Source organism: Amblyomma americanum, unplaced genomic scaffold, assembly GCF_052857255.1.
Source record: "Amblyomma americanum isolate KBUSLIRL-KWMA unplaced genomic scaffold, ASM5285725v1 scaffold_96, whole genome shotgun sequence".
NCBI classification, from domain to species: Eukaryota; Metazoa; Arthropoda; class Arachnida; order Ixodida; family Ixodidae; genus Amblyomma; species Amblyomma americanum.
The window spans coordinates 234,856-254,238 of NW_027526568.1; the positions used below are offsets into that span (position 1 = coordinate 234,856).

The window sequence follows — 19,383 nt, forward strand, 5'->3', positions numbered from 1 at the left end:
AGCCACTCTTGTGGTGCAAGGAAATCAGTGCCTGAACAGGATGCGAGACAAGAGTTTGAACATCGGACTGTGCCACTGGCGGTGCTGGCAGCCATACATTTTGATTGCAAGTACCTGCCCAGAGCCCCAATATGAAAAAAGATAATGTATTTTTCCCTTGTATCATTGTCAGCTGCCGCCTATAAAGGCAGGTTTCGCTAGTAAGTCTGCTAGTAAGTCTGAAGCTAACTCAATGAAAATTATGAAGAGTTGAAGCCTTACAACAATTTTGCGCAGCATGGCCTTATTAGTAATTGGCACCGAAAAACTTCTTAAATAAAGTAATCGTAAAGCTATTCTTCGCCTTCCGTGTTCCTGGTTTCTATTTCACGAAACCTTAAAGCAAAGCTGCGGAGATTCTTCTCGAATTTCAGTTTGAATTGCCTATTGATCTGTTTTGTCCTACTGAACTCGGATGTATACATATATAGTGAGCGAACAGGGCACAAATACCAGCAAACAACTCTAAGTATAAAAAAAACTGTTACCGCAGCCTCACGCTCTACGAGGGCTCTGTATGCTGTAAATGATTGGCGAAGACAACCGCATCGCCAGAATTTGTGCCTGCGCCAAAGATCCTGGCACTGGCAAACGATACGCTCTGCACAGTGTTGAATTAGTTTTCGTTTTGACAATGTACTCCGTGAGGGTGGATTTTTTTAATCTCCGGTGGAGCTCGGTTTTTCCTTGTTTGTATTTGAGTGCCCAGGTTCTCAGACGTTGCAGTCAACACGGGCAAGAAGCAATAGCGCGATCCCAGCTCAAAACAAAAATGTCAGCTTTTTTGAAGTCAGGAAGGCCGTATGCGTATCTTTCACCGCATGTGTGGGATCAGAAGCAAGAAAAAGGCCTACAAAAAAAATAAAGGAAACAAAATCTTCACAAAGTCTACATATTCAGAAAATGGCGTCAAAGCTGGATAAGGTTGGGGTTGTTAAATTGCGGATATTGACGAATAATTAACAGGAGGATGTGATTCACGGACAGTACTTTGTAATTGCTGCGGAAACGGGCAATTAGTCATAAATCACTAGTGCGTGTAGAGACGTTACTGCTGTTGTGTCGTAGGGATGCGATGGACGAAATGAATTCTGAAAAGTGCTGATGATAAATGAGCGCAACATACGAAATTCATACATATTTTATAAGCGGTGACGGTGAAATGAAAAAAAAATATTGATCTGCAAAAGAAAAGTCATTTTTAGCAATGCTACACACAATGTTGTTTTGCAATATTTAAATCTTATTAATGTTACCTGTTGTCGTCAGCCGCACCAAATTTCGATAATTATGGTTTCTGGCAGGTTAACGCCCCAATGCGACTAAGGCTATGAGGAACGTCGTAGTGATGGGCTCCGAAAATTTCGACCACCTGGGGTTCTTTAAGGTGCCCTCACATTGCACAGTACACGCGCCTCTAGAATTTCGCCTCCATCGAGGTTCAACTGCCGCGGCCGGGATTGAACCCGTGTCTTTTGAGTCAGCATACGAGCGCCATATCCACTGAGCCGCCGCGGTGGCTCAATAATTAATATATGAGAAGAAGAGTGCATGACATATCTTGAGTTTAGTATAAACTGGAAGAACTGTCCGGCAGCGTTGACCGACACTGTTTTTTTTTTTGCAAAGTTTTGAGCAAATACTGTCAATGTGTGAATCCTATGTTAGTATTTCTGAAAATGTCACCCCAAGAATTTTATGGTCTTTTACGAATGCGATTTCTTCATCTTCGAATTGAATAACATATATTGTAGGTTTAATTCTTGTCTGTCAGCCAAAAAAAATTACTCTCCTTTTTGATGTAATAATCTTTAGTCGGTTACACCGTGAACGGAAAACCAATTTTTCGAGCCGGTCACTATACTATGCTACGAGATAATTTTCATCTGGGCCAGATAAGACTGCTACTACTACTCCAACTGTCATTGTCGTAAATAGTGAATTTAGCCTTTGACGCAAACATTTCAATGGCATTATTATATACATTTAAAAGAAATAGTCCTGAAAATACCCTGCGGCACTCCGGTTTTATTATGTAGAAAAGAGGGCTGCCACTGACCAACGTATACGTACATGCATTGACTTCTTTTGCGAAGATATCATCCAATGGGGTTAAGTGGTGTTCCTCGAACTTCATGAAGTGACAATTTGTGTAAGAGAACTTCACGACTGAGTGAATCAAATCCTTTAGGAAAGTAAAAAAAATAGGCCGATATGCGTCTATCTTCTTTAATCTACAAGATGCTTTTTTTTAATGTTAGCAATGCGTTCTCTGTTTAAGGTGCATTTCAGAGCAAACTTTGGACATCAGAAAAAGCCTCATCTTACCAGAAAATGTTATTATTGTGAAATATTATAATTTTTTCGTATCTTTTTAAAATTTTGGTTTTACGGATACTAGTATATCTCAGCATCGTTTCTGCCGCTGCCGATGACCGTTTCTCTTGATTTCTTCATTGCGTAAGGAAATTCATTACTCTCAATGATCAGATTGAAAATATAAGTAAGAACGGGAACGATGTTCTGTCAAACATAATTCATGGGATTTATTTGAAAATAATAATGAGAAGAGATTTGCTACAGTCAAGTTGCATGAATGTTGTAGATACTTCTACCTTGGCTACTGGGTGAGAAATAAAACTGTTTGCAGGGATAATTATTGAGGCTGTTGCAAATAAAAGGTAGTGACGTGTCATGACGCTGTCGATAAACACTTTATTGGCGGAATCAGTGAGCTCTTGGCAGGAAAGCTCACGATTATTGAATATTATCTAATTGGACACAGAATTGTTGTTCTGGCGACCTAGGACCCATCAATAACTGTCCAAGTAACTTCCGTGTTTTTCTTCCGTATATCAAGGATTATATGTTCGAAATAGGTAGTTTTATCACGTCAAAGTAAAATGTTTTAAATTCATTTCGAGCAGGTTTAAATTTTTTAACGCATCAAGTGTACGGACGTTTAAAAATGCATGAATGTGGCAATTTTTCTTTCTTATCATTTCTAAGTTAACTGGAGTCGCCCGTGGCATTTTTATCTTTTTTGATGAACGAAAAGTTTTGAATTGAAAATGCGCACAGCAAATCTTCCCGCACATTTCAATGAAACTTGTGTATGCCTCATTCGCATTTCATTCACTAAATATGAAAATCCAGTCATGTGTTCTTATATCTTGCTCAAAAATTTGTAGTGCCCCATCTGAAATGTATAGGATTTTAATGGCGTTAGAGCGAATTTTATTCAACATTTTCGGGAAACGATAAAACATAAAACAGGGCAGTAGTCACTTATATCTGAAGTGATCGTACCGGCGAGACTCGGCTGTTTCAGTCATGTTTGTAATTAGCAGATCAAGAGCAGAGGATGAGGACTCCGCGAGGTGGGTTGTCGTTGGGATCACGTTTGTGAAGCCAGCCAAGTTCAATTTTGTCTCAAAATGATGGGGTAACTGGCGTAAATATCCAACGTGTTCAGATTGAGGTCACCACCAAAAATTAAGTGAAAATTATTCGAGTATGTGTACTCCAAGAACTGGACAAAAACTCAATAAACTCTCCGTACCTGCCATTGGCAGGACGATAAACAACAGTCAACGTCTCGAGGCTCTGCTTATGTCTTAAAATTTCAATCATTCAAATCTATCAGTATAATTCCTCGAGTTCTCAACATGGCAACGCCATATCTTGGGTAGCTATTACGATTAATAATGAAGTTTTTGTGACCATCACAGCGAACCCTGTCGTAGCCGTCATATTACTAAGCTTCAGTAATCAATATAGTGTTTATTTGAGAAGAAAACTGGCTCAATAAACAGGTAACATTATATTCCTTATATATAATGAAGCACGCATTAAACTGTCGTACAGAGTTGTCCGCCGAGCAAGGAGGTTGAATGCAATATGGAAGACTAAGCTCGTGGTAGTTCATTGCAAAGAACGAAAACATGTACCCCTAGTGTGCTCAGATGTCAGGTTGCTGTGCCGAGACTATTTCAACAAAGTCTTTCTTATGGGTGATCCGTATTCTTTATGATTTGTCACTTTCGCGAGCAACGATTTTTCCGCTCTGGGTTCATACTGACTTCAACTGCTGTTTCTTTGTACGTGTAACTGTCATTTCAAGAAGTCGGTTTAGTACAGCCCAGTGGCGCTCTTTGATTTAAATGGCATTCTGGCTGTTGCGTCCAATGCCTTCTTTACTGATTCCAGCCTTGTTCGCTTTTAATACAGTGGTGTCGCATTTGTAGATCAAGATTCCGAATTTAAACGAGGTGGCAGGCTCCATTGTCTCACTATTAATTGGTTCCATGAAGAATCCTCCGACTGAATATAATTTTTACGACGTTATCATTGACACTTTTTGACTTTTTGAATCCGCGGATTCGCACATCTGGAATACTGCTTCAGATGCATCAGCTGCTTTTCTGTGTCAGAAGCTTTGCCTTCGAGGATAGCACATTTACCATGCAGTGCATGGTTCTCTACTGTTTGGTTTTTTTTTTCAATTTCCGCATCTAGTCTTCGGTTTAACTCCAATATGTTTATGTGCAAAATTAAGACTGTCCTCGTGTTCCTCTGCCCAGCTCGCAATTCCGGAATTTGACTGGGCATTCCTCTTTTCAAGTGTTTCTCGCGTGGTTTTCAATTTCCGTTTCATTTCTTCTTTCAGTTTTAGGAAATCATTTCTGAACATTTCTTTGCGCTTCAGTTAATACCATTGGTTAGTCTCTTGCACGGAGAACAGGCCACTAGAAGCACCACTCGTCAGCAGCAACGACGAACAAAATAACACTGTGGCAAATGTGCAACAAAAGATATGCGACCTGCAGTAAAACAAGCAGAGCGATGCTTAGTCCACGCTCACAGCTGTCGTTGCCACTGCCAAGGAAGGAGGCTACGGCTGCCCGGGCCCACCTTATTGTAGCCTGCAGATAGTAGGTGTCGCTGGCCGTCGCTGACCTCCACGCTTCTGACGTCGGATGATCTAGTCGATACGCGTCCATCTAGGCGCGCACGGCTGATTTAGTCACGGTCCTTATAGTAGCTGCACGGAGCCGATCTGCAGCTGAAAAGGAAGACCGATGCTTAGTGCATATTCACAGCTGTCGTTGCCACTGCGAAGTGGCAAATCGCCGCTCATGCTTGGTTACCACTGAGGAAAGAAAAGGACTACGGGCTTTGTGACTGAGTGCGCTATAAAAGGTGAACCATGCACTTACATAGTACTGTTCCTGCACTTGACTGACATATTACAAGCCACGGACTGCACCGTTTCTCGAAGTCACTAGAGTAGAATGTCGAATGCGCCTCTGGCATTCTCTGAAATTTATTGCTCTGTGAGGCACAGTAGGCGGAGACTACGCAAATTGTGCTTTATTTCTTTTTCTTTGCTCCGAATTCACGCAGTGATTGACGCCACGGGCAAGTACCCAACAGGCCTCTTCCAGGCGACTGTTCGCGATCTGGGCGCTTACGACGAGTGCATAGAGACCGTTGTAAGGGACGAGGAAAGCGTGGAAAAAGTGCATGGCCAGTACTGCGATGTGCACGTGTTTTCTCACGACGACGTCACCAACGCCCTCATCAACCATCTTGTGCCGGCCTTCATCTTCTCTTTCAAAACGGGAAGCCTATGTCTGCCTTGTTTCGCTTGAATGGCTCTCCAAAAAACTGCTGTGCACTCATGTTTTGGCGCACTTAAAAGAACGCTTGGTGGTCGCAGTCACACCTCTCCGCTGCACTGCCTCGTAGCCTTAAAGGGGCTCTGAAAGGGGCTCTCAGTAAAGCTGCGGCATCGCCGCTTCACAAATATCCTCCAAAAAGAATTTTTTTCAAAGCGTTTTTGGAAGCTCAGTTATCTGCAGTCAAAATCTTAATTTCCACGTTTTAGCGCCTTTCCTTCAACTCTTGTCACTTTTTACACGCTGAAAAAGTCGGCACTCAGTCGGCCCTTCTGCCGCTGCCGACGCGCGCGGGGGGTGGAGGTGGCACGGCTAACCAATGACAGCAGTCCATTGCTGACGCAAGGAGCGCTGCATGAACCGGTGCGTGCGGATTCGAGCCATAACCCGGCACTGCTGGTCGCTGCGTGGAGCGGAAGGGGGAGTTCTTAAAAATGCATTTTAAATTATCGGCTCTTTTTTGAGGTCTTGTACGCGGCATGAATGCTCGACGGCCTGTACTCTACATCATGCAAGCATTTTATAGCCAACCTCAAACACCCTTTTCAGGGGCCATTTAAATCATGTTTTGCCAAGTAAAACCTTTTCACCATGAAGCCAGTGCTTCTTGATTGCATGCACAGTCGTTTTCAAAAATACACGGCCCACGGCTTCAGTGCGCGGAGCGGCTGCGGGCCGGCACTGCAGCGCTGCTATCTCCGTCGGGCGCTCGCTGCGATTGTGCCCTGTGTAACATGCGCTTTCGATACATGCACCTTCGAAAGCATGCAGGCAAAGCAGCCCCTCCAGTGCACGTAACCAGTTAAAAAAGCCAAATTTTGTTGAGCCACAGCGACGAGCATAATCGCGTTTTCGCAATTTCAAAAAGAGATATGGCGGTTACTAACGGCCGCTATAAATCTAATTCCAACTAGATGCCTAACTCTAATAGTTAAAAAGTTAATTATTGGACATTTGTCAACCAGCTTACTAGTTATGATGATTGAGTACTTTTCTGGCGTCCACCAACCCTGGCAATACAATGACGCAAAACACAAATTTTTGCCTCAAATATTTAATGTTTGTAAAGGACTTAACATCTTCCTTATAACACCCGGCACACTTTCCCGCATTTAACTACGATAGAAATAAGTTTCCTGATACGCACTGTACGTATGCAGGAACCTGGTAAAATGCACAGGTCATGAATAGACAAATGTTAAATTATTTAGGGCAAGCGCGCCTCAAGAAACTGTGCTTAGTTGCACGGCAACACGAACAGAGCAAGTGCTGACGAGAGAACATTCCCGCACTTGATGGAGGTGGGGGGTTGAGTTGAGGTGTTTAATACTACAGGTGGGGTTAGCCTTGCTTATTCTGCCGGCAATTGCTCCACCGTAGCGTCCCTTCTATGTTAATAATGTATTATAGTCTGTCGCGTCTACCCCGCTATGCGCACAGTCTATTATAATAGCACACATCTCTCTCCCGCAGTCACCATCTATGCACACAATCACTCCACACAGTCCACATCACAGTCCACTCCAGAAGTCATCTATGCACATATTCAGTCACAGTGGAACATAGGCCATTGTAGTGCCACAATGCATACACACATTCACTCACAGTATAACGTAGTCCACTCCAGAACACACCATCTACGCACACATTAAATCACAGTAGGCCATAGTTCGTTCCAGCTGTCACCATTTAGAAACAAGATCCGTGTCCTGCAGAAATTTTAAAAGAAGGCGCGCAACCTCCCTTATGCATGCCTGGTTTCTACTCGGTTCGACAATGGCCTGAACTGTACTGTGAAGGGTTCCTGTCCTCTTGAAAGAAGCGAACATCACATACCTTTCCGCGTTGTACTCTGGGCAGTACATAATATATTGTTCGATATCCCCGCACACACCTCTTAAAGAACAGAGCGGAGACGATGCTATGCCGGCCTTATGCATCCATGCAGGAGTGCGAGCAGAGGCCGTGCGAATTCGATGTAGTAGAGTCTCCTGGGATCTTCTCAGTCCCTTGGTCACACATGGCTTGTGAGACGCCCTCCACAGGGTACTGATATGATCGAGCACCGTTTTCCTATAGAGACTTTCTTCCATCTTGAGGTGCATTTTTTTGAAGGATTCCTTGAGAAAGCTTTCTGGGCGAGATTGTCTGCCACCTCATTACCGTTGACTCCTGTGTGAGAGGGCACCCATTGGAAATATAGAGTAAAGCCTCTGCTGTGCCTCTGCTGTACAGATTCTGCACCAAGCGCAGAGAGCTCATAGACAAGGCATCAGTAGGGAATCCGCACTCTAACCTCTGAAGGGCAGATTTTGAATCATTTAGGATGACAACAGGTTGAGCCGGACAAGACCCTAACTTCCGTAAAGCCGCCTCAATAGCAACACTTTCAGCCGTTGTGGAGGATACGACAGAAGTAAAGCGTACGGACCACTTACAGCCCAAACAAGGAGGAATGGAAAAAGCCGCTGCGCTAGCTTGTTTAACCTTGTCCACAGATTCCTCCGTGAAAATTTGAAGATGGCTGGCATGCTCTGTTTCCAAATGTTCAAGTACGAGCGAAAGCGTTGCTGCCAAAGGAGAGCTGTCCTTTGCCCTCACATGGGGAATTGTGACCTTACAGTCGAGGGTCGGAAAAGACCAGGGGGGTTTCAACCATTTCCTTTGCCTTCGGACGATAAGGCCTACAGAACTAAGAGTATTGAGCGCCAAGTAAGCCTCCGACTCATATCTCTTGCAGAGCCACTGGAGCAGAGATCGCCCAGCTACCGTCTCTCCTAGGCGGCCAAGATGCATTAGTAGTCTCTGAGAAGCGACAAGGCTAAAAGGTGTCGATAGAGACTCATGAAGTAGTGCCTTATTCACAGCCGCCTGAGGCACTCCAATCGCTCTTCTTGGGCCCTTTCTGTAGACAACTTCGAGACGTTCAAGCTGTGATGTCGAGGGGAAAATTAAAGGTAATTGATACATTACGCGACTGACCATCAGATTTTCATGATGTTTGACCATTGAAGATGGATGGTTTCCCCATTGCTCACCTGCAATTCTACGGATAACATTGAGACGCGAAGATATAGATGAAACAATCCCGTCTACTGCTTTTCGTCACTGTAGACGGGAGTCAATAATGACGCCCAGGAAACGCGTGTGGTTGAATTGACGGATGCAAGAGTGACCGAGGTCCATCTTCCACGCGCTTGACGTCTTCCTACACCTGGAAACAGAACAAAGCCGGATTTTTCCACTGACAGAGACAATCCCATACCTTGAAGGTAAGCTTGTGCTGAAAGTAGAGCCTGTCGAGCTATCAGGGCTAATCGCTTTTGTTGGTAGCCAGTAATCCAAATGCAGATGTCGTCAGCATATATTGCCTGCAGTTTTTTTTTGCAACAAATCGGGAAGACCAGCCATTACGGCGTTAAAGAGCGTGGGGGAAAGAACACTTCCTTGAGGCACACCTCGTGATAGAACCCTTTAGGTCCTTAAGGTACTCCCTAACCGTACACGAACCACGCGATAACTTATAAACTTGTAAATGAACCTTAACATATGGCCCTGTATGCCCATGCCTTGCAAACTGTTTAGAATTGAGCTCTGAAGCACGTTGTCGTAAGCTTTCGCAACGTCAAGAAAAATGGCTAAGGTGGAAAGGCCGAAAGCTTTCTGGTGTTCAATGTGACTCCCAAGTCTAAAACACTATCTTGAGCACTAAAACCTCGGCGGAATACTGACATACATGTTGACAGTGCCTTGCTGTCCACAAGCCACCACGATAAGCGTTCATTTACCAGCTTCTCTATCAACTTAGCTACACATGAGGTCAATGGCACAGGCAAGGTCCGTCATGTCTTTGCCCGGCTTCAGTACTGGAACTAAATGGGCCACCTTCCATGACGGAGGAACATCGCCAGTTTCCCAAATACGATTGATGAAGTTGAGGAGCTTCTTCCTGAGTTCCAAGTGCAGATTATTCAGCATTTGATTGGTGATGCCGTCGAGACCTAGTACACACCGGCGCCGCAGGCCACTGAGCGCAGTATCCAGCTCACGAAGCGTAGACGGGATGTCCATGATAGACCTGGAGGAAGCAGGTGGTGTATGCATATATATTCCAGAATGAGCACGTACGAGTGAATGAGCACGCAATAGGTTTTTCCTTGCGTATTGCAAGAGCTTCAAAAGGCTTCGAAGGGCGAGATTCTCCAGCAAGGCTGCCAATAACTCGCCATATTCTCGTCGTCGGTGAGAACATAGTCAAACTAGCGCAGAATGAGGCCCATTTCAACCTGTAGGGCTTGTTTGTGTGCCGTCGAATGGCAGCATTCCGCCTATTGAAGGTCGCCTTTAAGTCACTGTTGTCCTTCTTCCGCATGAGGTGGCGCTCCGCCCTTCTTCTCGCTGCGCAAAGGTTCCTGAGTTTGAATTCCGGGCCTGATCATTATCAGGTAACTTGACCGCCGTAGTTGCTGTCAGCTTACTAGAAATCATTTTGTCAATAACATCACCAGAAACACGTTCTTGGTGCTCTCTGTATTTGTGCCAGTTGACCACATTCCTAATTTTAGGACAATGCATGCGAAAGTCGGCAGCAAACACAAAATTCAGATAGTAATCACTTCCCTTGCGGTCAGGCGCGGTTGACCACCTCACGCGGACGTCAGGTGAATGCAGTGTCAGATCTATAGCTGTCGCTGAGCCCGGAGGCCGGAAGATAGTGGGGCTTCCGTCATTGGCAACACACAGGTCCAACCTGCCAATAACACCTACGTGTTTGCGTCCATTGGAATCCGTGTTCTTGTCACCACCTACGGCATGATGGGCGTTGAAATCACCGCAGATGATTCGAGAAGGTGGGCACCGGTCGCAGAGCTGCTGTAGAAACAAATCCAATGCTCCCTTCTTTCGCGAGGACACGTACACGGATGCAATAGAAAGGGTTCGAAAGCCGAGCAGTATTCTCACAACCGCTACCTCATTGTCATCCGTGCAAAGATCGGCAATGCTTCCAGAAACATGTGAAATTTCCCTTATTATGTAAAGCGCGGCACATCCTGCAGGAAATGACTTTATGCTGAAGTTTTTATGGGCGACATATCCAGTCAAACATCTCCCGCTTGGCAGGCAGCTTCTGACAGCGCCAATACTGGAACACAAGTCTCTTTTCAGAAGAGTTTTAGTTCAGCTAACCGACCTAAAATCCCAGCAGAGTTCCAGTGCAATATAAACGGCACTTTTCGGTGCATATTATATCCACGAGGTTTAGCCCCATCCATATTAGATCGCAAGGAAGTTCGCTGCGAAGGTGGTTATTAAGGACTCAAAAGAATGCACCCGCTGTAGGAAGTTCTTCAGGTTACCAGTCGCCATTGCTGGAACATGTGAACACAGGGCTCCAAACAAAACATGAAGAAGGTCAGACATACCTTGTTTTTTTAGCTCCTTATTTTGCGCAATGCACTCACTTACAACATCGACAGAAGATGCCGACGGGGACACACTCTTGGCTGCAGTAGCTGGCTTTTTTGTCACTTATGCATATGAGAGTCCCCCTTGCCGTCGAGTCTGGCTGTGATCCGGTCGCTCAGGAACATGGACACTTTTGCTAAAGGTTGAACAACCGGCTCGCACGCAATGGACCCTGGCGTCTTGCTGGACTCAGATCTCTTAGGGACATTGCTGGGTAACGCAGAAACATCAGACTCCTACACTGGCAACTCGTCCAATCCTGGGACAGGCGTTTTAGTCGGTTGGGTTTTGGGACCAGCAATAAAGGATATTCGACGGTGCAGAGCACTCACATGGAAGGGGCAGCCTCCGAAATTCGCTGGATGATCACCACCGCAATTGGCGCAAGCAAAATTGGCCTTGCAGGTTTTAAAGTCGTGGTCGCCTCCGCACCGCTTACAGCGTCGATCCTTTGTGCAAACTTTGGCCACGTGCCCAAGACGCTGGCATCTAAAACAACGTGGAGGAGCTTCAGTAAAGTCGGCAACTGCGTATTTCGTGAATCCCAGATCAATTTTTGCGGGGCGCACTGAGTTGGGAGCGAATTTCAACACGATAGAGTTGGCAGGTTTCGCAGCCCATTCTTTTCCTGGAGACTCCACACGACGCACAAGTCGGTTCACGTGCAGAACATCTTGTGGTTTCAAATAATCTAGTAGGTCGCGTTCTGAATACCACTTTGGTGCACACTTGATAACACAGGTGTTCTTCATGTAGGAATGGGGCAAACGCACGTTTACTTTGATGCCAAAAATCTGAGAGCTCTGCAGGAGCTTCTCAGCCTGCTAGCCTGCTCTTCCGTCGAGACATCCAGCTGAAGAGCCCCGTGCTTAGTGAACCGACTACGAATCGGAGCTGATCCGAGCAGAGATTGAATGGCCGCGAAAAGAAAGATTGGATTCCTTTCTCTTAAATCAACTCCTTTCTCTGTGGGCTCAACCACTACCGGGATCCCGACCGTTCGTTGCTCGCGATGACTCACCAACTTGAAGCCCTCGCTGTCCACGTCAGCCATATCGGCCACTGACTCGTCACCGTCCACAATCGTTGACTCATCCCCACTGAACGATGAGGTCTCGCTGGACGGGTGGTCGTCCCCATGTTCTGGTCGCTCCACAGCCTAGGAAGTCAATGCCGCCTCTTCCGAGCCAGCCTCCTTAGATTGACGTGGTCCCTTTAGGCTTGCCGGCGCCGGAGCAGCCGTACTCTTCCCATAGGGACCGTACCGCCTTGAAGAAGCTGCCGTCCTCGAATATTCAAATAAAACGAGATAAATTAGGCAAAGAAACAGAACTGAGGCGACAGTAGGTCGAAAAACGTCTTCGTCTTCCTCTTCCTCGAACTGATGGAGGTGGTTCAGCTGGTTCATGGTCTTCGGCAATCAGAAAAGAGAGGCGTCAAGCTACTGGACCTACCACATGTCTCTGGTGAGGGCTCGACGTACTTACTTTAAGCTTTGAAGAAAGGAGAAGGGAAGAAATGGGTTTTCAAGAAAGTAGAGTGGGCACCTCATTTCGGCTGTGTGGTCACGGCTGAGGGTCTGGAAGGAAACGAAAGAATAGAAGGATGAACAGAACAAAGAGCAAATACGTTAATCTGGGATTATTATCAGTTAGCTACATTACGCATCACGAGTGAGAAGAATAGATTAACAGGAAAAATAGAAGAAAAGGAAATTTTAGTGCGCTGTGATTGTTGGTTGTGGCTTGTGTGTTGTGTTAATCGAGACAGGGTTTGTCAGAACGTGGAAAACCCTGAACGACTCAGGGCATGAGGGTCGGTGCGATCCATATGTACAAGAGTCCATGTTGTCAGAACGTACCAGATGCCAGCACAGCGTACGCCAGTGCTGCCGACTTTTTTCGTAAGTTTGCTGCGCTGAGAATGAAACATCTCTAACGTCCCGAAATGAGCTTCTCGTATTAGCACACCTGTTCTCTGCAGCAAAATTTTCTTCTAAGCCCCAAATATTGGTGGTGATGTGGTATGAAAGGTACAGAGACAACTTCGAGCATCCTCTGCGCGCAAGTGCCTGGGAGCATCTGCAAGGAGATACTGCGGTCATGAGGTTATCATCACCAGCATAAATTATCAGCGATAAATGAAGCACGAACAGCTAATTCAGAAGATTTTCAGAGAAGCGTTTCAACATTCAGTGATCACAAACACTATAAAATGGGAATATAAATACACAAAACACCACTCTTGCAATGTCTACACCTACATAACATGAGCATATGTGACTTGGTTTACAGATTTCATAGCCAGACGTTTCGTCAAGAATTTTTCTGTCTTCAAAGGGGTGCAAGATAATTAGGAGACTCCTTCTTGACAAGTCGTTGAGTGATATGTATTTACTTTCAATAGTTTTCAGGTACCTGAGCCGGATAAAAGACAAAGATTGCATACCGTAAATGATGCAACAAAAGGGTTAAAGACCAGAGAACGGGGGGGGGGGGGGGGTGGGGGCACGTGTCATAAACTGTTGTGTAGCGAGATCATTTTAAACGAGAGGGAGGTTTCGTTGCTCCTAATGATCGCGGTTTTGTACACGGATAATAGTGTGAAGGAAAACCGTGCAGTAATCTTCAGGATACCAAACTCTATGAAATATGAGTCTGCGTGGGTATTCCTGGATACATTCGCTATTAGAATAACTGCCGGATTTTTTATTATTACTTGTTTGATCACGTTGAGTTTTGTTGTCGTTCCCCAGTATGTGAGACGGAGGCAGTAATTCAGTAATGGGAGGCATAATGCTTGATAAATGAAGACCTGCACCTGAGCTGGAAGCGTGCGCTTATGTCCACGTATAATGCAACTAACGTGGTTTTGTGGTTTATTTGTTTACGAACTTGATCCATATGGGCGCCCCCTGTCACACACTCTTAGGAAATGAAACTCAAGGATTTTACACTATTCAAAATCTCAATGGTACTATCGCATGGTTTTGAGATAAAATTTATGTCGACTGTTTTGTGTCTTGCCCGGAATAGTGCAGTATTCCTGTTTTTTAGGATTGACTTTAACATAGTTTTTTCTTGACTACAGGTGGCGATATTCTACGAACTGATTCCCTTGTACAAGTACTTCGTCTTCGTTGTTACTCGAAAGAAGTGCTGTGATCTCCAAACCCATTGCATCAATGGAAGGAGGGGACGAGAATATATCATTCAGATATAAAAGAAATAATAAGAGCCCCAATTTGCTGCCCTGTGGCACAACATAAAGGAGTAGCTTTAGTCTCGGTAACCTACGATTGTGAGCAAGAGTTTGTTCGCGATGTATTAATTATGATTCCAGCAATGATAAAGTGACTCCTCTAATTGCATAATTCTTCAGTTTTTGTAAGAACAAGTTATGACTAATAGGTTAAATGCCTCTGAAAAATTAGCATAAATGCCAAGGACAATGCGCATCCTCTCAACAGCAATAATGCTCCTTTTTACTTAGTCAAAGCTGTTTCTGTAGATTTTTTTATGTCTAAAGCCGAACTGTTGTTGCGACAGAACAGCACGTTTCTCTAGAAATTTTGTTACGAACACATAATTTTTTCCATGCCCTTCGATAACACAGGCAGGATTAAAATCGGCCGATTATTTTATAAGTCAAATGCAGTGCCCCCTTTCTGGTTTTTGGCATCTCTCATTTTGCTTGGAAATGAAGTGGACGGGCGCCTGCGTTTCACCTCCATCGAAACACAATATGCGCGGCCGATGTTGAACCCGCGTCGAACAGAGCTTGGAAAAGCTTACTAGATATCACTAGGAACACACGACGTTCACGCTGTTTTTGTTGTTAAAATGAACAATTTACTTTACCCATTTATTTGCCACGGCACCACAATGTCGCAATTGACATTGCAATAAAGGTAGGGCTAAAGAAAGAAAAAAGGAACAAGACAAAGTATCGCCGGCAGCAAACTATGAAGAATATTTGCACACTGACTGTGCAGCCAGGTAGGTATACAACGGTGATACTATAGTTTCAAAAAAAGAAGGAAAATTTTAACTAGGCTTTCCTGGCACTGTCTCTCAAAACCTCCAGATGGAACTTCTGATCAAACGTGCTTCTTTAACATCAGTCAAACTTGTCTTATGTTGTGGCCTGTAGCCCCTACAGCAGCTGGGGTCCCGAAATTTGTCAATTTTATTTCTTCCAGTTACATAGCTGAGCAGCTTTTTTGTTACTCTTCCTTAGCCAATATTTTCGTGAAAAAGATGCGCAATAATATGTTAGGTGATTAAAGAAATGTTTAAATGTTTAAAGCTTAAAAAATAGAATCGCGCCCTACGTTTTCTGAAACTTGCCTGGGTAGGTTGAGGTCAAAGGTCTAGGTGAGGTACCCAATGGTCATAGTCATATGATCACGTGATCATATTACCATTGCTAGGGCCACACCACCACGCAGTTAACTTCGGTTTGACCATGTAAGGTATTGAAGGTCAATGCCTCGTCCACATCGAAATCGGAAGTTGTACCGCGAGGTGTGGAGCTGTTGCTCTGAAAAACAAAATTTGCACTTCAGCAGGCAAAAAAAAAAACGTTTTTCACACTAGCATGCGGCGAAGCGCAGAGGAACAGCAAGTTGTTGCTCGCTGTCGATCGCCGCTGCAGCCGAGTGGGCGGCACACAGGCACAAACTGCCTGAAATTGAGATTTTAAATCATTCGCGCCCTGCCTGGTAGGATCAGATTCCGAATAACTTGTTTTTCTAATGTCATAGCGCGAAAATTGCCAAAATAAAAGCCAAATGCGCTGATTTCTCGCTTTGGGTAGCAACGAATTTTTGCTATCTCATTAATAACCCTGGCAACGTGGAGTCAGTTGTTCCGGCAATCGTTCCAATTGGGCCGCTCTGAGGTGGCAGCTTAGTTTATTTTTGCACTTGTTGCCGTGCTCCAGGCGCCAGCAGACTATTTATTCATTCATTTATTCAAATACCCTCAGGGCCCGAAACAATTAAACAGGGGAGTTCACTCCCCTCAAAGAGGCATTAAAGAGGGGCTAGTTCACTCACTCCGTAGCCCAAACGATAACAGCGATGTTAAGTTTGCGCATCCTGTTCGTTCTGTTACAATATCTCTTCCGCCAGGTTTAACTTCCACTGTCCCTATTCTCGTCCCTGGATCTCTTTTTGCGCTCAGGCCCAAAGCTTCAGGAACTTCTCAAGAAATGGAGCCTTGCAAGGCCTTCGCCTCGGGTTGTGTGTCATCGACGCCTGCAACGAGCATGACCTGGCCAGCATCGCCCGCAGCCGTGAGTGGGAACTTTGCACTCGGCTCGAGCCGGGGTATGTGAACCTCGTTCGTTGCATGCATGCAAATAGCAATTCATTTGCATACGTGTGCATACTGGCATGAGCGTGGGGATGCATTCGCAGAGCGCTAACAGACACTTCTATTACAAGGATCCGGACGGCACAGGTTAGTACAGAAAGAGAGAGAAAAAAGACAACTTTAAGACCTCCCAACGTCTCTTATCCACCACAGCAAATGAAATCGGCGTGATCACAAACGGTGCATTAGAAATTGTAGCGAGGATCATATTAGTGAAATTGCGGCCATTAAGCATCTGCCGGTACGGCCACAACCCGCTCTAAACTGAATAATAGCAGAATCTACAGTGTATCACAAGGAAGAACAAATGTCGGCCGAACCGAACTGGCGCTCTTGAATGTCCCAAAGTGCATTTGAAGGCCTTGCAGGGCGTAGACTACAGTTCCTGGCCTCCTCAAATTATTTTCGGCGTCTTAAGAGGGTGCTGCACGGGCGCGAACGCTCAGGCCGTTAGCTGGACATTGTACGCACTTGACTGACGGGACTATCTGCAATAACCAGCGTGAGTTTCAGTACGGAATTATTCACGCCGTGGTTTAGATTCAGGCGACATGCCATCACTCGTGTTCCTCGAAAGTCAAAGCCAATTTCTATGTTCCCTTCTTTCTACGTTTTCAATCAGCCAAAACAGCTTTTGTGAACTGTACTCCCAATTTATCAGTGGCTGCGCTTAGTAGCTTGCTTACAGCCACATTTTCTTTTTATAAATAACATTGCTTATGCGACTGCTGCTTGATTTAAAGTTTTCTCTGGTGATGACATCGAAACGTCAAATTAACCACGCCTTACTTTGTTGGCTGGCTGCCCAAGAACACCTTTCGGAAGAAAGACAATAAAAAAATCTGAAAACTAGAAAAGAAAGAACAATTCATTGTTACACGCTGAAAATTCTCTGAAGAACAAATACGTATAAAGACACAAAAGACATGTCGTTAACATAATTGAGGAAATAGACCCTTCTAAAACCGCGCGCGAATTCTCCTTTGTCACTGAAGTCTGCTATGGGGCGTCGCCACCGTGGTGCTGATCTGATCTACTTGGTGCTCGACCTGTTCCGCTACAAAAATACTGCTGCTGAAATTGGAGTTGCCATTTCGAGACACTCGGTGCCTGTCAGCGTTGCATCACTTCGCACCAGCTCACCTACATGATAGCCATTGCGGCCAACAGCGGTGTGTTCTCTGTATGCAGCTCTATTAAAGTATCCCCATCAGTCAGATTCGATGCAAAGCCAAACGCAGTACCGCTTTGCACCTTCCTCTTATTATTTGACATCTACGTTCTTGCTTGCCATCATTGGCAACTACATACATTGAGCTTTGACACGCTTTTCATATCTTCCTCTTTTCATTCAGAAATGAATTCCTAATTAGCGCCTCGGGACCCTAAATGGCAGAAAAAAACCTTCATTTTTTAATTTTCTATAGCTCTTAATTTCCAAAACAATATTTAGAGTCGATGATCAAGTTTCTGGTACGCCGTTTTCCGTCGGCGTATTTTTCTACTCGTTGTTTTGCTCACTAACCTGCCTCGCCCATCTGCAATGCGAAGCCTTTATACGCCGAAGTAACTCTGCTCTGGACATCCAGCAACACCGCACTGCGCTCGCGGTATTCTTCCACGTAGCAGGCACACCACAGACACACATGTTGTAATCTTGAAGTGCTCAGGGACTAAATTGGACGTATGCCGTAAAGGTTTTCTTAGGGGTTGAATTTTTGTCCGCATATAACTGTTACTTGCGCCTTGTGATGTCCTGACTGACAGATGGTAGAACAATAAGTGTCACTTGCTGCGGTATCGAAAATGGGCCGGACAGATGCGAAAGAAGCAAAATAATGAACACAAGGAAATTGTTTCCGAATTCAGGGCTCCGGACGGCTTCTTTCAAGGGCCTACATTCTAGTGCTGCAGTCTGCGCCCAGTCCTTTAGAAAATGAATAATCTGCTAGATCTGGGCAAGAACAGCACCTTGAAGGAGTTGGCGGTGGTTCATTGATTGAACATTCGCGAACAATACAAGGACGCGCAGATAGATGTACACACAGCGCCCGAGTGTAAGTATGATACAGGATTCTTGTCTTGTTTCTTTTAATAATGAATACATGTGGGCATTGCACAGAGGATAATACAGTGATGTTAAAGGACGCCGTATTGCCATATCGTAAGAAAATTGCTGAAAATATTTGAATATAAAGTAGTGCCTATTCTTCTGAGCGACGTATTTTTTGGATACACTTCTTTGGAATTCCAGTGGAACCATAGGCCACCGGCTCCGATGTCACCGATAGAGCGCAAAAAAAAAACAATCTCAAGGTTCGTTCCTGAGACTGTTAATCACAGTTACTGCATATCTACCGTCGAGAGTTGCGTGCTCTTTTCGGTCCACTTTATTGGCTGCAAGGGACTGTCAAAATTTTTATCGTTTCGTTTTCCGCTCTGTAAACGACGCAGTTCGTTGTGAAATTTCCTGTTTCATAATAGCACATACACAGGGGAATTTTTTGTAAGTCGAAACATTTTTATTTTAAAAAGTGGGAAAGATACTTCGGTGCGGTATCTGCAACCGGATTGTACAGTAAGGCGGAAATTCTGTACATGATAAAGTTCAATTATTGAGAGGTTAATCCACTAATACTTACTAATAAACATTCATTTTTGGGTCTAAAGGGCAAGGCTAAATGGCTGAATTAGAGGTCGTCGGCATCAAAAATGAGCACCGGTTTTATATTTTCATTATCGGCAATCATAGTTAGAAATAACACATTTGAAAATATTCATTTTGAAGCTTGTTTAGTTGTCTTTGGTATCGCTGCATG

The 19,383-nt window shown here is 44.7% G+C and overlaps 1 pseudogene; it reads left to right on the forward strand.

Moving 5' to 3' along the window:
• LOC144112418 (nose resistant to fluoxetine protein 6-like) overlaps positions 1 to 19,383 on the forward strand; it is a 164,145-nt pseudogene that overhangs the window by 58,581 nt on the left and 86,181 nt on the right.